Genomic DNA, 21,378 nt, shown 5'->3' with positions numbered 1-21,378 from the left:
TTGTATGTCACACAAGGAGCAGATGCAGATAATTAAGATTGGACTCCTCCTGTTAATTAGTGTGTGTTGAAAATACTTTACAGAGTACAGCAGCAGTGGACCTCACTGCTACAAGGTATTGTTTAAGGCAAGAATAAAGGAGGATTCCAACATGGACTGGATATTTACATGGAAAAAAGAACATCAAGGAGCTACAAAAGCAATGATTAAAAATAGAAATCTACAACCTTAAGAGTTTTGGTAGTATTATAAACCCTCATGGTACTTGGCATAAAATCAACCCCTAACTGATAGAGCGTAGGAAAAAACTTTGCTTATAGGCAGGTTCTTCCAAAACTGTCTATTGCAGCATTTCTTGCACCTTCACCAGAACATCTGGTCCTGCCCACAGTTAGAGAGAGACAGGCCAGGGTTCTGATCCAATATAGTAATTCCATTAGGAATATAGATTAGGACACCAATAGAAACATCAGAAAAGATCAGAAAAACACTGTAAAAAGAAGGAAAGCAAAGAAGAGTTGAAAACCAAGCAGCATTTTTCAAATTGGAGGACATGTTATCTCAAACCCTTGAGATTCCAAATAGGTGGTGGTGCTGCACAATGGTAGGACTTTATAGTCAATTGATAGCCCATCCAGGTGGAAGTACAGGGAGCCTTTCCAACCACAACCTCATAACTGTCTCTACCTGTACTTTTATCTGTCACTTTTGGAAAGATGTGTCTGAGGAAGACACTTTCTCAATTCTCTGGGAAATTAGATAAAGAGACCTAGTGCCTTCAAATAAATTGCTAGCATGGAAGCCAGGGAGCAAAGTGTTAAGTCAGCCTTGTGAATTGTACTATAGTGAAACCTACTTGAATAAAGCTATTGCAAGGAATTGTCACTCAGTTAACTGTGCCATTTGTTTAACTCTTTCAGACCACTGGAATCTAACTTTGGGACCCAAGAAAAAGCAGTAATGAGAACGAATACAGAACTACAACATAAATAAAACAAATGTACATAAAACACTGAATGACAGTTATATACTTAGGGCCAGACTTTCAAGGTCAGGAATACACAATCATGCACATGCACCCATGGTAACATATACATATACAATTTTGCTTCTAGTGTAAGAGTAATTATACATAAACACATTTGAAAATCTGGCTCTTAATATTTAAATGCTGCTTTCCCACTTCAGTTTTGCCAGTGCATTTCCTCTCTAACATGCCACTCCTCTGCTATTCCAGGCCTGAATTCGTCAGAAAGGGGAATAATAGTCTCCAGAAAAATTCTTTGCTTTTCTGTTTCTGAAAAGTGATGCCCTTCTTTTTTATATTATGGGACCTCTAATCTGTGCCTGCAATACCTGAAAAGAAACACATTTAAAATGAGTGTCTTTCGCAGATTATCTCAAAGAGCTTCCCAGTCAATAAGTAGGACCCACAGCACCCCGTCAGGTTATTATAGCTACTTTTCAAACTGGAACATTCAGGAAAAGACAGTAAGCAATTTCCACAAATACAGACACACAGACACTGGCACAGCATGAAAACCGAACTAAAACGTTTGATTCCCATACTTGTTCTCTAATCACTAGGCATGACTCATGAATTGGGGGGGGGCAGGAGGGGGAGGGATAGCTCAGTGGTTTGAGCTTTGGCCTGCTAAACCCAGGGTTGTGAGTTCAATCCTTGAGGGGGCCATTTAGGGATATGGGGCAAAAATTGGGGATTGGTCCTGCTTTGAGCAGCAGGTTGGACTAGATGACCTCCTGAGGTCCCTTCCAACCCTGATATTCTATGAATTTCTAACATCTAGAATGTGGTACAGTACACACCACAAATGAAAGCCTTACCTATTTTTTTTTATTCTAGTCACCATTATTTATGAATGTGATTTCCATAAAGACAACAAGGAGAGCCACAAAGTTCCTTGGGTCCTTTGTACAGTGAATTGAGCACTGGGAAGAAAACCAAACTTTCAGCCTTGCACAAAATGCATGTGCAAACACACACATGCATGCACACAGAGATCAGAATGTGAAAATAGTAGCTCTTGGTATATTCGCACACCTCTCCAACAAGTTGTTATACTCATGCAGTCAAGTCAGGACATTCATATTGTAATGCATTTACTGGGGAATAATGAGGTGTGGAAAGCAGTTACAGAACTACTAGAACTTTTAGCATCCTGGGTTTTTACTTCATTTCAGCAGTACTTCGTTTGGGCATTTCATTTATAATGGCTCTGGAAATGGGCTCAGCAGACAGCCAGCCATTCTTCTAACTATTCAGTTACTTTATTATTTGTTAAAGCCTAATTTGTTCTGGTGTATCGAAGATACAGATTTGCTGTCTAATAGAGTTAATTCATAAAGTCACTTGATCTTAGTAGTGGGGAAAAAAAAGTTTTAAACAACAACTTTAAGATTATGAAAATTTCCCTTCATTACAGAATTTCAGGTTCTCCTCCTAACGGGCAGAGGTTTGAAACTCAACAGTTTGTTGATGACAAAGACTGGCCAAAAACCACAGTAGGTGAAGCTTAAACACACATTTTTCAAAAAGGAAGGCAAAATCTGTAATGTTTTTGTCCAGATATATAAAATTCAGATGCCATGATTTTTTAAAATGTGTATAAACTAGAAGACATACAAAAATAGTTAAAATATATTATTTGTAGTACAGTAACATGTAGAAATGGATTGAGACCCACTGTGTTAGGTGCTGCACAGAACACAGAATAAGAGCTTGTTCCTGCCCTGAAAACCTTCTTCCTTGAAGAGCTTGTTCCTGCCCTCTTGACTCTTGCCCCTGCTGTGCTGACAAAGTCACTCCAAGACCCTGGGGTTCAGTAACCACTGGTGCCATTTATTTACAGGTTGTGCTCCCACCACCTTTTCACCATACACAGCTTGGGTTGCAGTGTCTGCACCCAGGAAGGAAGAGCTATCGCTCTGCTTCCGCTCCCTCGCTCCCCTTCTTTTTCCTGGCTTCCTTCCTCCCTGCCTTTTATATAGCCCCAGGCTAATTGGGCAGGCAGCTGTCTCCCATTCCCCAATTAGGCACATGTTTTCAATAGCCAGCTCCAATTTACTTCCCTTAATGGGAGCTGGCATGACAGAGGGCTGAGTCAGCAGTTCTTGCCCAGAGCCCATGTCACAGTCCTGAGCACGAAAGCCAAGGCACACAGCCAGACCAATGGACACTACTTGCAAAATGTTGAAGTCTCAGGCGCAGGGCGTGCGTGTTTACCCATGTGTAGAATACACATAGGGACCAGTACTTGAAGAATATCTCTTTATGCTTCTGTTTCCCCTCCCACCTTTTGACTGTCTTGCCTATTTAGATTATTCAGGGGTAGGAGCTATCTCTTAGCTTGTGTTTGCACACTGCATAGCACAAAGGGGACTGTCTCAGTTAGGGCCTGTAGGTGCTACTATAATACAAATATATACTATTTTCTGTCCACTGACCCTTAAATGGGAAGAGTCTCTATTTGTCTTCTGTGGGGAGTCTACTCTGGGATTCAACACAAAACAGAGAATCTTACAATGACAGACTCACACCGTGCTCTCTCTCTTTCTCTCATGGCAATTTTACATTTGTTCTACTTCTTATTTTATAAATGTAAAATAAACAATCTAGACTGAAAATATTTGATGGTTCTTTGTGTAAGAAAAATAGGAATTATACTGAACTACTTTTGATTGGTTGGTTTTGGCTTTCTATTGTTTGTAAAAGCCTCTAAGGAGTTTAGATACTTTCTTTTCTCACATTGCTAAATTTAATAAAGCAAAACAAAAAATGATCAATACCCTGATTCCCCACACATCTCTACAGGTTTTAGAACAGAGCTGAAATTAACATACCCCCTTTTGCTTAATTACTTCTACATATAGTACAGAATCTATGTTGCAGGCTACATCTGCTCAACGCTACACACAGTGTGGGCTATCAAAAAAGCTCATTATGGCTCCCGTATTAACTGTCAGGTTCCACCCCAGTACAGGCCACGAGGTAGGTTAGAGATAGTTAGGAACTGATCTAAGCTGTTTCATCTAGTTACAGTCCCCAAAGGACTACTTGAGCAGTTTCAGAGTAGCCGTGTTAGTCTGTGTCAGCAAAAAGAATGAGGAGTACTTGTGGCACCTTAGAGACTAACAAATTTATTTGAGCATAAGCTTTCGTGGGCTAAAACCCACTTCATCGGGTGCAGTAGGAAGATACACACACACACACACACACAGAGAGAGAACATGAAAAAATGGGTGTTGCCATACCCACTATAACAAGAGTGATCAGTTAAGGTGTTATTAGCAGGAGGGAAAAAAAACCCTTTTGTAGTGATAATCAGGATGGCCCATTTCAAACAGTTGACAAGAACGTGTGAGTAACAGTAGGGGGAAATATAAGCATGGGGAAATAGTTTTACTTTGTGTAATGACCCATCCACTCCCAGGCTTTATTCAAGCCTAATTTAATGGTGTCTAGTTTGCAAATTAATTCCAATTCAGCAGTTTCTTGCTGGAGTCTGTTTTTGAAGGTTTTTTGTTGTAGTATTGTGACTTTTAGGTCTGTAATCAAGTGACCAGGGACTGGTTTTTGAATGTTATAATTCTTGACGTCTGATTTGTGTCCATTTATTCTTTTACATAGATACTGACCGGTCTAGCAAATGTACATGGCAGAGGGGCATTGCTGGCACATGATGGCATATATCACGTTGGTAGATGTGCAGGTGAACGAGCCTCTGATAGTGTGGCTGATGTGATTAGGTCCTATGATGGTGTCCCCTTAAACAAATATGTGGGCAGAGTTGGCAACGGGCTTTGTTGCAAGGATAGGTTCCTGGGTTAGTGTTTTTGTTGTGTGGTTGCTGGTGAGCAGTGTATAGGGAGCAGAGCAGGATAGTGATCTGGCCCACAATGTATAGCATCGTAATAGATCAAAATATCTTTCTCTGTGCTTGATCATCAGTCTAAAGAACATTCACTACCAGGGTCTTTTTTTTGTTTTTTGAGGGTGAGAATATAGAGAAATATATTTTTTCTGCATGCCCAATTTTCCCCTAGAACCTTTACTGAGAGTTGTCACCATGTGCAAATGTGAAAAGAAGAGATCTTTATCAAAGTAGCTTTCTAAATGAAGTAAAGAGCAAGAAAATATAACTCTTCACAGTAAATAGGCCCAATGGCCTGTGATGGGATGTTAGATGGGGTGGGATCTGAGTTACCACAGAGAATTCTTTCCTAGGTATCTGGATGGTGAATCCTGCCCATATGCTCAGGGTTCAGCTGATCGCCATATTTGGGGTCGGGAAGGAATTTTCCTCCAGGGCAGATTGGAAGACACCCTGGAGGTTTCTCGCCTTCCTCTATAGCATGGGGCACGGGTCACTTGTGGAGGAATCATGGTTTGAGGAGTTTAACAGCTCAGACATAGGAGTGGGTGAGTGAGATTCTGTGGCCTGCATTGTGCAGGTCAGATTAGATGATCATAATGGTCTCTTCTGACCTTAATATCTATGAATCTATGAAAATGTTCACAGACACAGAGACCAAACTCAAGAACTGTACGGTTTGCTAGATTTTTAATTAAGTACACAAATGGCAAAGTACATTAACAGAAAACCATCAGGAACTTCCTTCTTGCTGTGGCTTTTGTATCTAATGCTATAATTAAAAAAATATAAATGGGGAACAAATTGCATTAAAAACAACAAGCATTTTTGACTGAGAATGCCTCTAAACCCCAAGAAAGACTCATCTTTGGTCTCTGCTGTGGACTGATCCTACACGTGTCTGTAGAGATAAGCCCTGCTAAAGTAGTAAGCATCAGCTCAGTGTAAGAAGAAATTATTTTATTATCTCTTTTTATTTCAACAAAATATACTGAGATAGTTCTATGCAAAAACAGTGCTTATCTCTTTATATAAGTATACTTTGGATTACTAAGCAAAAAATCAGGCCACAGTCAATGAATATTACATGTGGTTGACCTGGATTGCCTCAAGATTCCAGAGATGGTAAACTCACAAATCTCAAAGTCATTAAAATTCAGCTAAGATGGTCAAGATGATCTTTAAAAAAAAAGAAAGAAAAAAAAAAAAGAAGAAGAAGAAGGAACTTTCCCAGAAAATTATCTTTATAGCTTGGAATTTTCCATGATGTCTGTAACCAATGAAAAAAAATTATCAGCATGAGAAGTGACTAACCATGCGCTGTAGTTATTTCAGTGGATGAAACAGGAGGCAGAATGGCTGCAGCTTTTTCTTTTCAGCACTTTAATGTATTATATAATACAAATATAAAAATGTTTATCATTTTTCTTTTTGAAATCAAACCACTGTATAAATCTTCTCTCCGGTCTCACTAACAAATTCTGATTTCTGCAAGCAATTTGGACTAGGTGATGCTCCTTCATGATTTCTTTAAATAACTTCATGAACATGCTACATAATAAAAGGTCATTATATAGGTATATTACATTATGCCTAGAACCCAATCAAGAGTCCAGATGCTGTCAGAGACAGTCCTTGCCCCACATAGCTTAAAATCTAACACCTTGATGATGAAAATATGTACACACTTAATTAACATTAAGCAGATGCATCATCCCTTTGAAGTTAGTAACACCACTCATATGCTCAAATTTAAGCACATATGTATTGTCTTTAGGATCAGAGCTTAAACATGTAAAACAGACAATGGATAAGAGAAAGGAAATATCTCCATTTCTAAGGAACAGAGATTAAGTGACATACCCAAGATTACATATGAAGTCTGTGGAAGAGATACGAATTGACAGTAGATCTCCCAAGTTCCAATCTAATGTCTTAAGCATAGGATCTTCCATCCGCGAATGAAGGCAAAATGAAAATACTGATAAATTCAAGTATTACCGAAAGAGAGTCTTGAACCTATTTATTTTTATGACCTAAATATGTGCTAACTAAACCACATACATATGCTCCTTGTAGGTAATTCTAGCATGGTTAAACATCTTTCATTCAAGACCTTAAATGTAATTTTGAGAAGTCTGAGAATGAATGAGAGATGTGGATTATTTTTGCCTTCTCACTTTCTATCTGCTTGAACACCACATGGGGAAAGCTAGTCAATTTTCTCTCATAGTCTTCAAAAATACATTCTAGAATGCACTTTGCATCTTAAGTCATCCTAATTTTTTTTTATTTGAGAATAATGCTGGAGATTTTCCTTAAAGTGCTGATTTATCCTTTTTTAATCTTCGTTTCTGACATAAAAGAGCCATGCATTTTATAAATCTTGGGCATTTTATATTTTGTTTAGTTTAAAGACGGATAAAGACAGAGCGAGAATGAGAGAGAGAAAAACAAAGCCAACTGCATAAATCTTTCCAAACCCAAAGGCATTCCCCTTGCGCTAAATAAAATTCATTCGGCACATCTTGTTTAAATTACCATCTGAAGTTTGTCTTGTTCCATCTCCAGAACAAGTCAGATGGCAGAGTGTAAAGATATGACTACATGAATAGAAACACATGATCGACTTAGTCACCACAAACATAAAAATAAGATGAGACAGAAAAATATTATCTGTCAAGTGACATGTTACTTTGATCCATCTGTTTCTGTATTCTGTCACAAATATTCAATCCAGCAGCTACTGGAAGCATCTGCATGCACCTTCCCCTCCAGTGCAAGTGAGAGTAATGTTCTGAGAGAATGATCATAATTTTACAGAGGCATGGTATTTAATACAAATAAGACAGTATTATGTTACAGAAGGGAAAGTTTTATGTAAGAAATAGGCAGGAGAGCTGCAGTAGTAACCACTATAAAGTATCAAACATTTTAAAAACCTGAACAAATGGGACAGCAACTCAAAAAAGCATCAGATTCTTCTGTAGAGATATTCTCATGGATAAATTCAGGACTTGAACAGGATTCAGGAAGAGAAAAATCTCTTCCACCAATTTTCTCTCTTATGAAGCAGGGCACCAACATTATTAAGAGGAAGTGCATTATTTTGAGGCAAGTAGGCAGGGAAAAGATTTTTTAAATGAGCTTTAAAATATGGCACATAAAAGAAAGGTAATTTTGCTTTTTCTTATTAAAAGTCAAATTTATAATTGATAAGTAAAGTTTCAAGTTGAATCAGTTTTTATAAGAATTCATTTGTAATATGGCTGATAAAAGCTCAAATGCACCAGTAGCTGCACCTTCAAAGTATATTTCATCAATCCTCTTCATTCAGGGCTCGGAAACAGGACAGGATTAAGACACGAGAAGAAATGTTTGACCATCTATTCTGCCTTTCTGAAGTGTCAATAAGTTTCAGGGACCCTGGGCCAAATACGGACATGCCAACGAAGATACAGATTTCAGGTAGAAGTCTGGTTGAATCTGAGAAGATTTACATTTGAATACTCCATCCTCAAATTTTAACCTTATTAATTCTCAGTCAGATTAAGTCCTGGATGAAAACAAGGTATTTCTATTGACTTGTTCTCAGGGGATGAATCTGGCCACACCAGCCTCAATGATAAAGAGAGAATTTTATCATGATTTTCCAAGTACTGTACCAGGAACTCTATTTGAATTCTAACTTTGTTCCTTGCTTCATTTCCTCAACGTACATGGAACACTAAAGATTAAAATCTCAGCCACGTCTTCTTACTGATAGAAGCAATGGCATGAAGTTAGCTAAGAATTACTCCACATTTTGAGGCACCAAAACAAGAGTAACCCATAGTTTTTAATATATAAAAACCCAAAGGGTACTATGAAGTCTGTAATCGATCAGCTTCAGATTGATAATAGGTGTCCAGTGGAGAGTGATTTTGTGCTAGTGTCATCATTTATGCTCTTTAGGAAAAATTTTTTGATTCCATTGAATTACGGTGCCTCATGCAAAGGAATGGATGTTTAAAACCCAACCCACATTTTGTTATGACAATCTCTCCAACTATTTATACAGCCCTTATCATCACAGTAGCCAAGCAGCTCAAACATTAATAAGTTAATCCTCACAATTCACCTATGAAATAAGGAAGTATTATTATCCCCATTTGAGAGATAAGGAACTGAGGCCCAGAGAAATGATGGGCCAGATCCAGCATCCACTGAAGTCACCACGAGTCTTTCCATTGTTTTCAATGTACCCAGCTATTGCCAAAGATCACACTATACCATATAGGTAGGACCAGGAAATGAACCTAGATCTTCTGAGTCCCAGTCCAGTGCCTTGACCAAGAAACTATTAGTAAAGTGCTTCTATATCATTTTTGCAAAACATGGGCCTTCACAGCAATGTCCTTTTATTTCAATATTCATTGTTTATTAAAAAAAAAAGTTACATGAATACTGTTGGCAAAAGGTATTGGAGTGACCAACCTGGATGCTGAAGCCCTTTATTCATCCAAACAGAACAACTGCTGATTCATCATGCAAAGTGGCATTGTAAACTTCCCCATTACTTACATGCCCTGTTGCTTACATGGAGAGATCATTTCTAGGGGTAAATAGATTGTTCAGTCACTATACAAGTTCAACTCTCGGTTTTACTGCCAAGAATGACCAAAAAGGGCCAATAAAGAAAATGTTTTTTGGAAGGGGAAAAACAAGGTTCAGTATTTGTCTTAGTGCAACTTTCAAAAGGCCCTAATCTGGCCTTTAAATATTAAAGGATGTAAATAATCAGTGCTAGTCAGATGCCAATCCAAATTGCATGAACTAATGCTATAGGAATGGAAACAACAGACATCACTCTTAACACAGGAGCCTGTATTTAAGTTTGATATAACCAATATTCAGTGCCAGGCTGCATTTGATTTAGAATTCTATTTCAAAATGTTACACACAAATGTCAAGTATAAACATCAGAAGGATAGCCATGTTAGTCTGGATCTGCTAGATCTAGCAACTGCTAGAAGAGGGCCTCATCCGCCCTGATTGAACTAACCTCGTTATCCCTAGCCTGATTCTTGCTTACATATTTATACCTGCCTCTGGAAATTTCCACTACATGCATCCGACGAAGTGGGTATTCACCCACGAAAGCTTGTGCTCCAATACGTCTGTTAGTCTATAAGGTGCCACAGGGCTCTTTGCTGCTTTGAAGTATAAACATAACTTTTATTTCAGCAATATCTATATACCATGCAAGAAAGGCCAATACTTTCAATTTTCATTTGAATAAAAAGAAACCTATTAAAATAACTATTAGTTTACATATCTAATCTCCTAATAACATGTAAAATCCGATAAATTTACCCCTTTTTTTTTTTTTTAAAAAAAAGGGTTATTGCTACATCTATCAATTTTCAGGAGAAACAAGACTGGCAGTTGCGTTTTGATCTTGGGAACTGCTGAACAAAAGAAGTACTACTGCAAAAATTCATGCACTTTACTATATACCACATCTTTAGTCAAATTCTGAGATCTTCACTCAGCTTTTGCTTCGCCTTTTAGGCAAACCTTTGTCTGAATACGGACCAAGTAAAAACTGAATGAAAGCTAAATAATGATTTCAAGATCTGGCCCTTAGCAAATGTTATTTTCACAATCTTGTGAAAAGTCATTTTTGAACCAAGACCTGGAAAAACCCAAGTACTGTTTTAGAGAGAGAGGGAAACAAAATAAACGGATTACACTGACATGTATTCTCTCTTTCTTTTTGCCTATGATTCAGCAGAATGACAGGTTTCAGAGTAACAGCCGTGTTAGTCTGTATTCACAAAAAGAAAAGGAGTACTTGTGGCACCTTAGAGACTAACCAATTTATTTGAGCATAAGCTTTCGTGAGCTACAGCCCACTTCATCGGATGCATACTATGGAAAGCATAGAAGATCTTTTTATACATACAAAGCATGAAAAAATGGGTGTTTACCATTACAAAAGGTTTTCTCTCCCTCCACCCCACTATCCTGCACAGACACACCCCTGGAACCCCGACCTGGGATATTCTATCTACTACCCAAGATCCATAAACCTGGAAATCCTGGGCGCCCCATCATCTCAGGCATTGGCACCCTGACAGCAGGATTGTCTGGCTATGTAGACTCCCTCTTCAGGCCCTACGCTACCAGCACTCCCAGCTACCTTCGAGACAGCACTGACTTCCTGAGGAAACTTCAATCCATCAGTGATCTTCCTGATAACACCATCCTGGCCACTATGGATGTAGAAGCCCTCTACACCAACATTCCACACAAAGATGGATTACAAGCCGTCAAGAACACTATCCCCAATAATGTCACGGCTAACCTGGTGGCTGAACTTTGTGACTTTGTCCTTACCCATAACTATTTGACATTTGGGGACAACGTATATCTTCAAATCAGCGGCACTGCTATGGGTACCCCCATGGCCCCACAGTATGCCAACATTTTTATGGCTGACTTAGAACAATGCTTCCTCAGCTCTCGTCCCCTAACGCCCCTACTCTACTTGCGCTATATTGATGACATCTTCATCATCTGGACCCATGGAAAAGAAGCTCTCAAGATATTCCATCATGATTTCAACAACTTCCATCCCACCATCAACCTCAGCCTGGTCCAGTCCACACAAGACATCTACTTCCTGGACACTACAGTGCTAATAAGCGATGGTCACATAAACACCACCCTATACCGGAAACCTACTGACTGCTATTCCTACCTACAAGCTTTCACCCTGACCACACCACACGATCCATTGTCTACAGCCAAGCTCTGCGATACAACCGCATTTGCTCCAACCCCTCAGACAGAGACAAACACCTACAAGATCTCTATCAAGCATTCTTACAACTACAATATCCACCTGCGGAAGTGAAGAAACAGATTGATAGAGCCAGAAGAGTTCCCAGAAGTCACCTACTACAGGACAGGCCTAACAAAGAAAATAACAGAACGCCACTAGCCGTCACCTTCAGCCCCCAACTAAAACCCCTCCAACGCATTATTAAGGATCTACAATCTATCCTGAAGGATGACCCAACACTCTCTCAAATCTTGGGAGACAGGCCAGTCCTTGCCTACAGACAGCCCCCCAACTTGAAGCAAATACTCACCAGCAACCACATACCACACAACAGAACCACTAACCCAGGAACCTATCCTTGCAACAAAGCCCGTTGCCAACAGTGCCCACATATCTTTTCAGGGGACACCATCACAGGGCCTAATAACATCAGCCACAATATCAGAGGCTCGTTCACCTGCACATCCACCAATGTGATATATGCCATCATGTGCCAGCAATGCCCCTCTGCCATGTACATTGGTCAAACTGGACAGTCTCTACGTAAAAGAATAAATGGACACAAATCAGATGTCAAGAATTATAACATTCATAAACCAGTCGGAGAACACTTCAATCTCTCTGGTCACGCGATTACAGACATGAAAGTTGCGATATTACAACAAAAAAACTTCAAAACCAGACTCCAGCGAGAGACTGTTGAATTGGAATTCATTTGCAAATTGGATACAATTAACTTAGGCTTGAATAGAGACTGGGAGTGGCTAAGTCATTATGCAAGGTAACCTATTTCCCCTTGTTTTTTTCCTACCCTCCTCCTCCCCCCCAAGAGGTTCTTGTTAAACCCTGGATTTGTGCTGGAAATGGCCCACCTTGATTATCATACACATTGTAAGGAGATCACTTTAGATAAGCTATTACCAGCAGGAGAGTGGGGTGGGGGGAGAGAAAACCTTTTGTAGTGGTAAACACCCATTTTTTCATGCTTTGTCTCTATAAAAAGATTTTCTATACTTTCCACAGTATGCATCCGATGAAGTGAGCTGTAGCTCACGAAAGCTTATGCTCAAATAAATTGGTTAGTCTCTAAGGTGCCACAAGTACTCCTTTTCTTTTAGCAGAATGATAATCTATCAGGGTTACGAAATTAACCTGCTGGCAGGAAAGGGAGAAAGGATTCGACTGTTCAGAAGTTTAAAAGATTGAAAGAATTCTATATAATTGATTCCATAACACTGGATTTCTCTCCCCTGGCCCTCCAAGCTTTGAAAGGAAACCTATGACTTGAGATAAATATATTTCACACATCATCATCATCACCACCACTGCCACTCCTCCTCCTCCTCTTGGGGACACTTATCACTGTAATGTTATTTTTCAACATTTGAAATAACTGTTTTTGCTATGAAAATGCATTTATATCAATGAGACAAGCTATTTTAATTATATTGAGATGGTACAGCACTGTTGCTGAACATAGGCCTAATTTATGAATAATTTATGAGCAACATAAAAAGACTATTTCCCTGCAGAAAACAAGGCGTCCTGATACAGCAGACCAACAAAATATGAGTATGCAAAGTCTTTAACCTTGCCACAATAGTCAAGGAACTAACATAGTGCAGGCTGATCCTCAAATGTATCAAATGTATTTGTGAATCTGCTAGCAGCCTGAAGTAACAGATGACATTGGAGCTTGCATCCTTCATTGGGGTCTGATATATATGCCTTGAATATTTGCTGACCTTATCTTGAGCTGTGGCCAATCTATTTTAGAGGCAAAACAGTGAACATATATGAAAGGTAATAAAAGGACATAATATGAACAGGAGACATACAGAGAAAGCAAAAACATATTAGAGTGTGCAGCAGTGGCTAATATATCTTCAGATTAAACCTCTTGTTTTAATGTCTGTGTCTAATATGGTCCAAAGATGCAGCCTGCTGCTGAGAAAAAAAGAGTGCATAAGTCAGTGCCAAAGATGCTGCAAATTCTGTTTTCTCAGCAGTAGACTGTATCTTTGGACCGTATTAGACAAACAATTAAAACAGTTTGGACTATTTTAAAAAATGTTTACACACAAGAATTAAAACAGTCTTACAGTATTTCTGTGTTACAAAAATCAGTGTATTATAAAATTAATCTTAATTTTTTTCACCTTGCAGTTTTATAGGCATTATTTTGAATATAGTTCTTGAATGCAGTCTTAAAGTCAGTTTTCACTCTTCTTTTTTACAACAGATTAATCTATCCTGTTTTTAATAGCTATGACTAATAAATTATGTAGGAAAAGAGAAAATCATATTTCATTTATTAAGATATATTAACAGTTTATAGCCAATAAGTTTATCTATTTATTTATTTCTGAGTGGTCACTTATAAAACATCAGTCATTGTGGCATGTATTTCTGATCTATTTTCAAGCCTTTAGTAAACTTCTAGCCTCCTACTTATTGTATACATTTCAGTAGGGGAAATATTCCTTTATAATTAGGTCTTGGCATCAACTGTTCATTTTTTTAAAAATACCCACACCATTATTAATATTACTTCTTAGAACAATGAAAATATTTCCCTAGTGATTGCCTTTTTATAATGATCAGTAATGATAATTTAAAAATAAAGTGGATTTGAAAAGATGGATTTGAACTTGAGACACAGGATTTTGGTTTTTGGGTCAACAATTTGTACTCAGTAGTGCCTGATATCAAACATCTTTCTTGGCATAAACGGGTACTGAAGGATCTTTCCCATTAGAAAAATAGGTAATATGTTAGGCCTAAAAACCTTGATAGTGTTCTTCAAGCACAGTACATTATGCGGTTCTATAATATGACAGAGTTAAGAACTGTCTCTACTCAAGTCCCAGGCCAACAGTCTCAGAAACATAAATGAGTGTCATGTAGGTGAGAATGTTCAAATAATAGACTGAGCAAGATTCATAACCATGTTAATTAACTCCAAGGTGCAGCGCACAAGAGAAAAGTGACAAATCATGTAGATTACTGCCACTGATCTTCACATCTAAATGAAATAAGACAAATAGGTGCCTTGAGCCCCTCTTGTTAACGTGCACAAAAGAAAGATCTCTAAGGAGTAGCAGATGTTGCAGCTCAGCATTCTGAAAAACTACCCCGAAGGATTATTGCACTGAACTCTCTTTCTGGATGGCACCAGAATTACAGATACACGTTTCTGTCTACCTTGCAATCTGCTATCTCTGTTATTATGGAATGGATGCAGATGAAGTGCATCAGTCTGAGAGTACTATAGCTTATTAACTCCTATCTTAACTTCTGAGAGTAAAGGGCAATGCAATCAGGAAGCAATCATCAATACTGGTGGATTATGTAAAGAAGGACATTCACTTAAGCCTCGTCTATACTAGGAATTTGCTGCGATTTCAGTCAATTACTGGTGCAAACCTCTAGACAGTGTAAACCTCTGCAAACTGAGATTTGCACTGGAGAAGCCAATCCTGGTTTCAAGCAAAGGAAAACTCCACCAGTGCAAACAGAAGAAGTTTAGCTAGTCTACTCTTGTGCACTAGTACATACATGGCTGACAGCTGTAATTGCAGCAGATCTCCTGCAGAGATGAGGCCTGAGCCTCAATGACTGAGAGGACCATAATTTGGAAGCTGCATTAGAATTTAAGGGAGCTGTGATGCTGGCAGACCAAGTGCCAGCTCATGCCAAGGTCCCCATGCCTCAATTGCAACATACATAGGTGGAACCAGTCTGGCTCACTTGTGTGTTAGCATTGTTAAAATGGATATTACAATTATAAGAATGTGTTTAGAGTTTATGGCATATTTGTAAGTTGCTGCATGCATTAATATCACTTACAATACCTGTATCCTAAGATAATATTTGAGCATCTGTATTGTGAGCCTCTGTATCTCACCAGACAGGAGAGAGACATTACCTAGTGCGGAATGCTGGTCTCCAACAGAAGCTATTATCTCATGCACAACAGGGAAGACCCATCAACACCAAACAAATTATTGAGGAACAAATTAATTGCTTTTTCCCCTTCCCCTCCTCCCATGAAAAAGAGTCATGCAAGTGAATTCTTTCCATCAGCCAAGATTGCAGCTCAGAGCTCAATGGTGGGAAGGGAATAAAAACCCCTTACAAGAAGGAACTGTAACTGTATGCAGCTTGGACTGTGGGGGCAAGGATTACTAGGCATAAGCAAAAGATCCCAAGTGCTTAGCCTGGGTTAGCCCTGAAGGCCATGTAGAGCTTATTTATTATAGAAGCTTCTATTACTTTTTGAAACTAGATTGGAACTAATTTGTGTTTATATATGTTTACCGGCTCTAACCCTGTAAATAGATCTCGTTTCCTATTCTAATATAATAAATCTTTAGATAATTTATTATAGGATTGGCTACAAATGTTATCTATGGTGTGAGATCTAAAGTGCAATTAACCCGGGGTAAGTGTCTGGTCCTTCGGGACTGGGAATAACCTGAATATTGCTACGATCCTCGGTGTAAGGGACCATCTATCACAAAGTTAGGCTCACCTGGATGGCAAAACAGATTGGAGTACTCAAGGTCACTGTCTGCAACTCCATGTTAAAGCTTTTACAGTGCCTGAGAAGTTTACGCTTGATAATTGGTTAGTGAAATCTAAGTATTGAACTCACAGCCACTTTGGGGTTTGTGCCCTGGTTCTTAACAGTCTGCCCTGAGTTTGGTACTTGTGCTCTTGAGCCACTGCAGGACAGCTTTACAGGAACATAAAACATTCTTCCACTTATATTTCGGAAAAAATAATTTTAGGGATTGGAGATGGAGGAGGAGGGGGAAGAGTGATCTAACATAAAAGAAACACGTTTTAGTAACCCCTTACCTCCACGCTCCACTTCTGCTGCCATTTTAATGTTATTACAGCACCCACGCAAGACATCATACAAATATCCCAAATGTAGGCTGTGGTTATATTTGTGTTGCTCATCACATAATGTGACCTATCGGCAGACAATGTAGCCTGCACATGAATGACTTCTCATCATCCTTTCTTCTTGCCCGCATGCACTCAAAATGTACTGATTTTATAATACAATTTTGGCAATCTCACAGCATTAAGAATTCTTACTTTCTCCAGCTCCATGAGAATGCATGGCCCACACAGAACACACCTGAGCATCCAAACCTGCAGAGGAAGATTGTTTTAAGGTCTGGAGCTCATGGCAGAAACCAATCTAAGTTCTGTTCCACTTTGCAACCATAAAAGCACGGTTTCAAAAAAAAAATGTACATTGAGTACCTGGTGTTCGATATGGAACAGTATGCAACATGCTTATGACATGTAATAGGCTACAAAATCTGAGTTCATAGCCTTGAATAACAAATTAGAACCCAGCTCTGGCATACGTAGATGGGAAATAGAATGCATGTCTTTTCAGTGTATGGATACAGCTGTTCCCTTGAGCTGCATAGAGCAGGTGGTTCAATGAAACCATTGCTTAAAAAAAAAAAATCAAAAAAATTAAATGACAGCAGGTTGGCTTGAAATGAAAAATCAAATAAGGTTTATATGTGCAAAAGTTAATTACTGAAGCAATTAATGTTTGTTCTACAAAATTATGTTGCAAGTGAAACATTTGGGCAAAATAACCACTAACTAAACAGCTTCAATCACACAATTTAAAAGGGAGACAATCCATTTAGAAAATTAGAGTTTAAAGTAGTTTCCAATATTAGACATGATCCTGAAAATACCATTGGCAATTTCTGTGATTTTACAATAACTTTTTCTTAATTTTTAAATGCCTCTCACCCAAAGACTTATGTACAAAACAAACACACTGCGGGATGGGGGAATAAAAATATGCTCTCTAACTTTATGTTAATAGTACACAAAAATATATCAGATAAACATTTTTGAAGTTAGTGGCATCCCTTTAAATCTTCTTTAAAGAGTGATACTATCTCCAGGAAGAACAGTAATTTTTATTGTAGATTTCAGAGTGGTAGCCGTGTTAGTCTGTATCAGCAAAAAGAACGAGGAGTACTTGTGCCACCTTAGAGACTAACAAATTTATTTGGGCATAAGCTTTCGTGGGCTAAACCCGATGAAATGGATTTTAGCCCACGAAAGCTTATGCCCAAATAAATTTGTTAGTCTCTAAAGTGCCACAAGTTCTCCTCGGTTTTTTTTGTCATAGAGGAAATCATGCCAATGCCAGCAAATATTAACCATATGTATCTTCTTTTGTCAGGTAAAATAGTCACTCACTAAAATGCACTCCAGTGCTTACTTTCATGTACTTCCCCCATTATTTCACTGTCATCCCTTCTCTGGAGCAGAAACTATCCCAAGTTGTATGGTGGATTTTAGATGTGTGTGTGTGTGTGTGTGTTTGGGGGGGGGGGGGGAATCCATCAACAAAAGCTAAGATGGGACCAACACATTTATTTCATGTATACCTTAGGCAAGTTTAAACTCAGTGGGTTGGTATTGCAGCCTACTGTCAGTACTTTTCGCTAAGACCTAGGTTCAGTCTGCCCAGGCTTATGAGATTGAGAGCAGCGACAGACTCAGATTCGTATCTCAGCCTCCACAGAGCATAGATGGAGATAGAAACTGGCATCCTACCTACTGATAGTGTGACAAAGTTCCTCCTCTACCTTGGTGGGTCTTGTGCTTAACTGGCGGATTTGCTCACCTCAGACATTCACGGCAGCCCTCAGTTTGGCCGTTTTCGTGAACCCACAGTCCAGGTCAACTCCTCCTGTGTCTGACCGGGAGTTGGGAGGTTTCAGGGGAACCCGGGCGCGCCCTCTACTCCAGGTTCCAGCCTAGGGCCCTGTGGACTGCAGCTGTCTAGAGTGCCTCCTGGAACAGCTGCACGACAGCTACAACTCCCTGGGCTACTTCCCCACGGCCTCCTCCCAACACCTTCTTTATCCTCAGTCCTCCAACAGTACACGTTCTCACTCTCAGCTCCTCACACGCGCACCACAAACTGAAGTGAGCTCCTTTTTAAACCCAGGTGCCCTGATTAGCCTGCCTTAATTGATTCTAGCAGCTTCTTGATTGGCTGCAGGTGTTCTAATCAGCCTGTCTTAATTGTTTCCAGAAAGTTCCTGATTGTTCTAGAACCTTCCGTGTTACCTTACCCAGGGAAAAGGGACTGACTTACCCTGGGGCTAATATATCTGCCTTCTATCACTTTCCTGTCACCATCTGGCCCGACCCTGTCACAATATGTATAATCCCATGTAGTACATGTCTCAAATACATATCTCCCAAGTGACTGGAAAAGAAAAAACATCCCAAAAACACTGAATTTTCTATAAAAGAAACCCAAACATCCCCAAAACAGCAGCATGCTGATTTACCCAAAACGGGGAAACCTGTTTTAAATGAAGAATGATGCCATGTTGTGTGTGATACTTCACGTATGTTTAGTTAGGACTAAATGGTGGCTTTAGTAAAATCCCTAAATAAGGGGCATTGCTTAGTTGTACTGCCTCGAGAGCAGACCACATCTCTCTCTCACAATATGGTTCCTGGTTCATCCTTCTCTCAGGGGAGAAGTAATCGGCACTAGCCCTCTGCCTTGCACAGACTACTTGCCTCTGCTCTGGCTCAGCTGAGCTGTCTGGCACATCAAGGAGGGGGAGAGAAAGTCAAGGCTCCATCTGCTCCCCACTCATGCCCTGTCCACCTGAACAGGGCTAAGAGAGGGAGGTGAGATGAGGCTGCGATGTGAGATACAACTAGCCACCTAACTCTCCTGCACTGGCACATACTGAGGATCACAACTGCGCTCTCATTCAACAATTTATTAGCTAGATAAATAATTTTTAAAAAGTTGTTTAACTTCTCAGCAAGTTCAGGTCTTAAATTAAATACACTTGGTGACTCAGGCCAGACTTTAAAAAGAAAGAGACACTGGTTAAGGTAAATTTTCAAAGCACTAAATAGAGTTTTAGCCAGGAAGCTCCCTTTACTGCTTTGAAATGTCACAAGTGCACTTTAGTGAGTGACTCTTTCCAGGAAGCAACAAGATTACAAAAGTAAATCCATACCCCAATGCCCAGCATCTTGCAAAATATTTATTTTTAATAATTCCAAATTATTGACAAAATGAAATGAATGATGATCAGATGATTAAAAAGCCTGGAGCCTTTTAAAGAGAATGAAAATAAAGTGTCTCATTTCAGGCCTTCCCCACATACTGTCTCCTAAAAAGAGACTTAGAGCAAGCACAAACTAATAGTAAACAACAACAAAACTTTGCACATGTTATACAAACACCTCTACCCAGATATAAAGTGGTCCTCGGGAACCAAAAAATCTTATCGCGTTATAAGTGAAACTGCATTATATCGAACTTGCTTTGGCCTCAAACATTTCCATTATTAATAGTCACTTCCCGCCCCCTGACTGACCCCTCAGAACCCCCGACCCATCCAACCCCCCCCGCTCCTTGTTCCCTGACTACCCGCTCCAGAGACTGCCTGCCCCTAACCACCCCTCCCAAGACCCCACCCCCTATCTAAGCCCCCCTGCTCCTTGTCCCCTGACCACCCCCTCCAAAGAATCCCCTGTCCCTAATCACCCCGGGACCCACCCCCTACCCAACCCCACTGCTCCCTGTCCCCTGCCTGCCCCAACCCCTATCCACACCCCCACCCCCTGACAAGCCCCCGGGACTCCCACACCCTATCCAACGCCCCATTTCCCATCCCCTGACCGCCTCACCCCTAGAACCTCCAAACCATCCAACCCCTCTGCTCCCTGTCCCCTGACCCCCTCCCTCCTCCCGCCTGAGACCCTCTGCCCCTTATCCAACCCCTCGACCACGCCCCGGCACTCTTAACACACCGCTCAGAGCAGCATGTCGGAGCCAGACACGCTGATCTGCCGAAGTGCGCAGCCCCGCCCCCCAGAGTGCTGCTTCACCGTGTTATATCCGCATTCGTGTTATATCGGGTCGCATTATATCGGGGTAGAGGTGTAGTACCTTCTGTTTGAGAACATCAGAGTGCTTTCCATTCTTTTAAGTAGATCTCACAACACCTTTGTGAATTAGGAACTATTACAACATATCCATTTTATTGATGGGAAAATCAAGTCACAGAGAGTACCATGATTTAATGATTTGCATACGGTCTAGACACAAATCAGTGGGAGAAACGGGAATGGAATACAAAATACTTGAGTACAACCCTGTCAAAGATCCTAGGTACATTCATGGGCGGCTAGCCCAAGCCACTGCTCATGCCACCACAGCCACACTGCTATTTTTAGTGCACTAGCTGGAGCAGAGCTAGCGCATATGTGTCTATTCTAACTGGGAATTACAGCAGTGTAGACATACTCCTAAATAACAACACCCCACAGAGAATTGTTTAATAATTCATCCATATAAATTAGACTTCAGTCATGGAATTATAAAAACTGATAACGTCCAGACACGTATTCATGTCGGCCCTGATTATACACATGCAGGCAGTCCCTGACCCCTGAACAGAAAATTTCTGAAGTCAACAAGGCTCCTTATGGGCTCAGCAGTTTGCATGTCTGGCTCAGACTGCAGTATTAGTCCCTTAATTTGTAGGACCCTTTTCCCTCCACCGCTTTTAGTTTCTACATATTCGCGACATTTTCTCATAGAAATGGTGTGTCTTT

The 21,378-nt window shown here is 39.9% G+C and overlaps 1 protein-coding gene across 1 annotated transcript in view; it reads right to left on the bottom strand.

Moving 5' to 3' along the window:
* Positions 1-21,378, bottom strand: part of JAZF1 (JAZF zinc finger 1) — a 278,603-nt gene that overhangs the window by 118,029 nt on the left and 139,196 nt on the right. The window lies entirely within an intron of this gene.

The sequence above is a fragment of the Eretmochelys imbricata genome, chromosome 2, assembly GCF_965152235.1.
Source record: "Eretmochelys imbricata isolate rEreImb1 chromosome 2, rEreImb1.hap1, whole genome shotgun sequence".
Classification (NCBI taxonomy): domain Eukaryota; kingdom Metazoa; phylum Chordata; order Testudines; family Cheloniidae; genus Eretmochelys; species Eretmochelys imbricata.
Note: the sequence above shows the minus strand (reverse complement) of the source record. Positions and strands in the feature narration are given on the sequence as shown.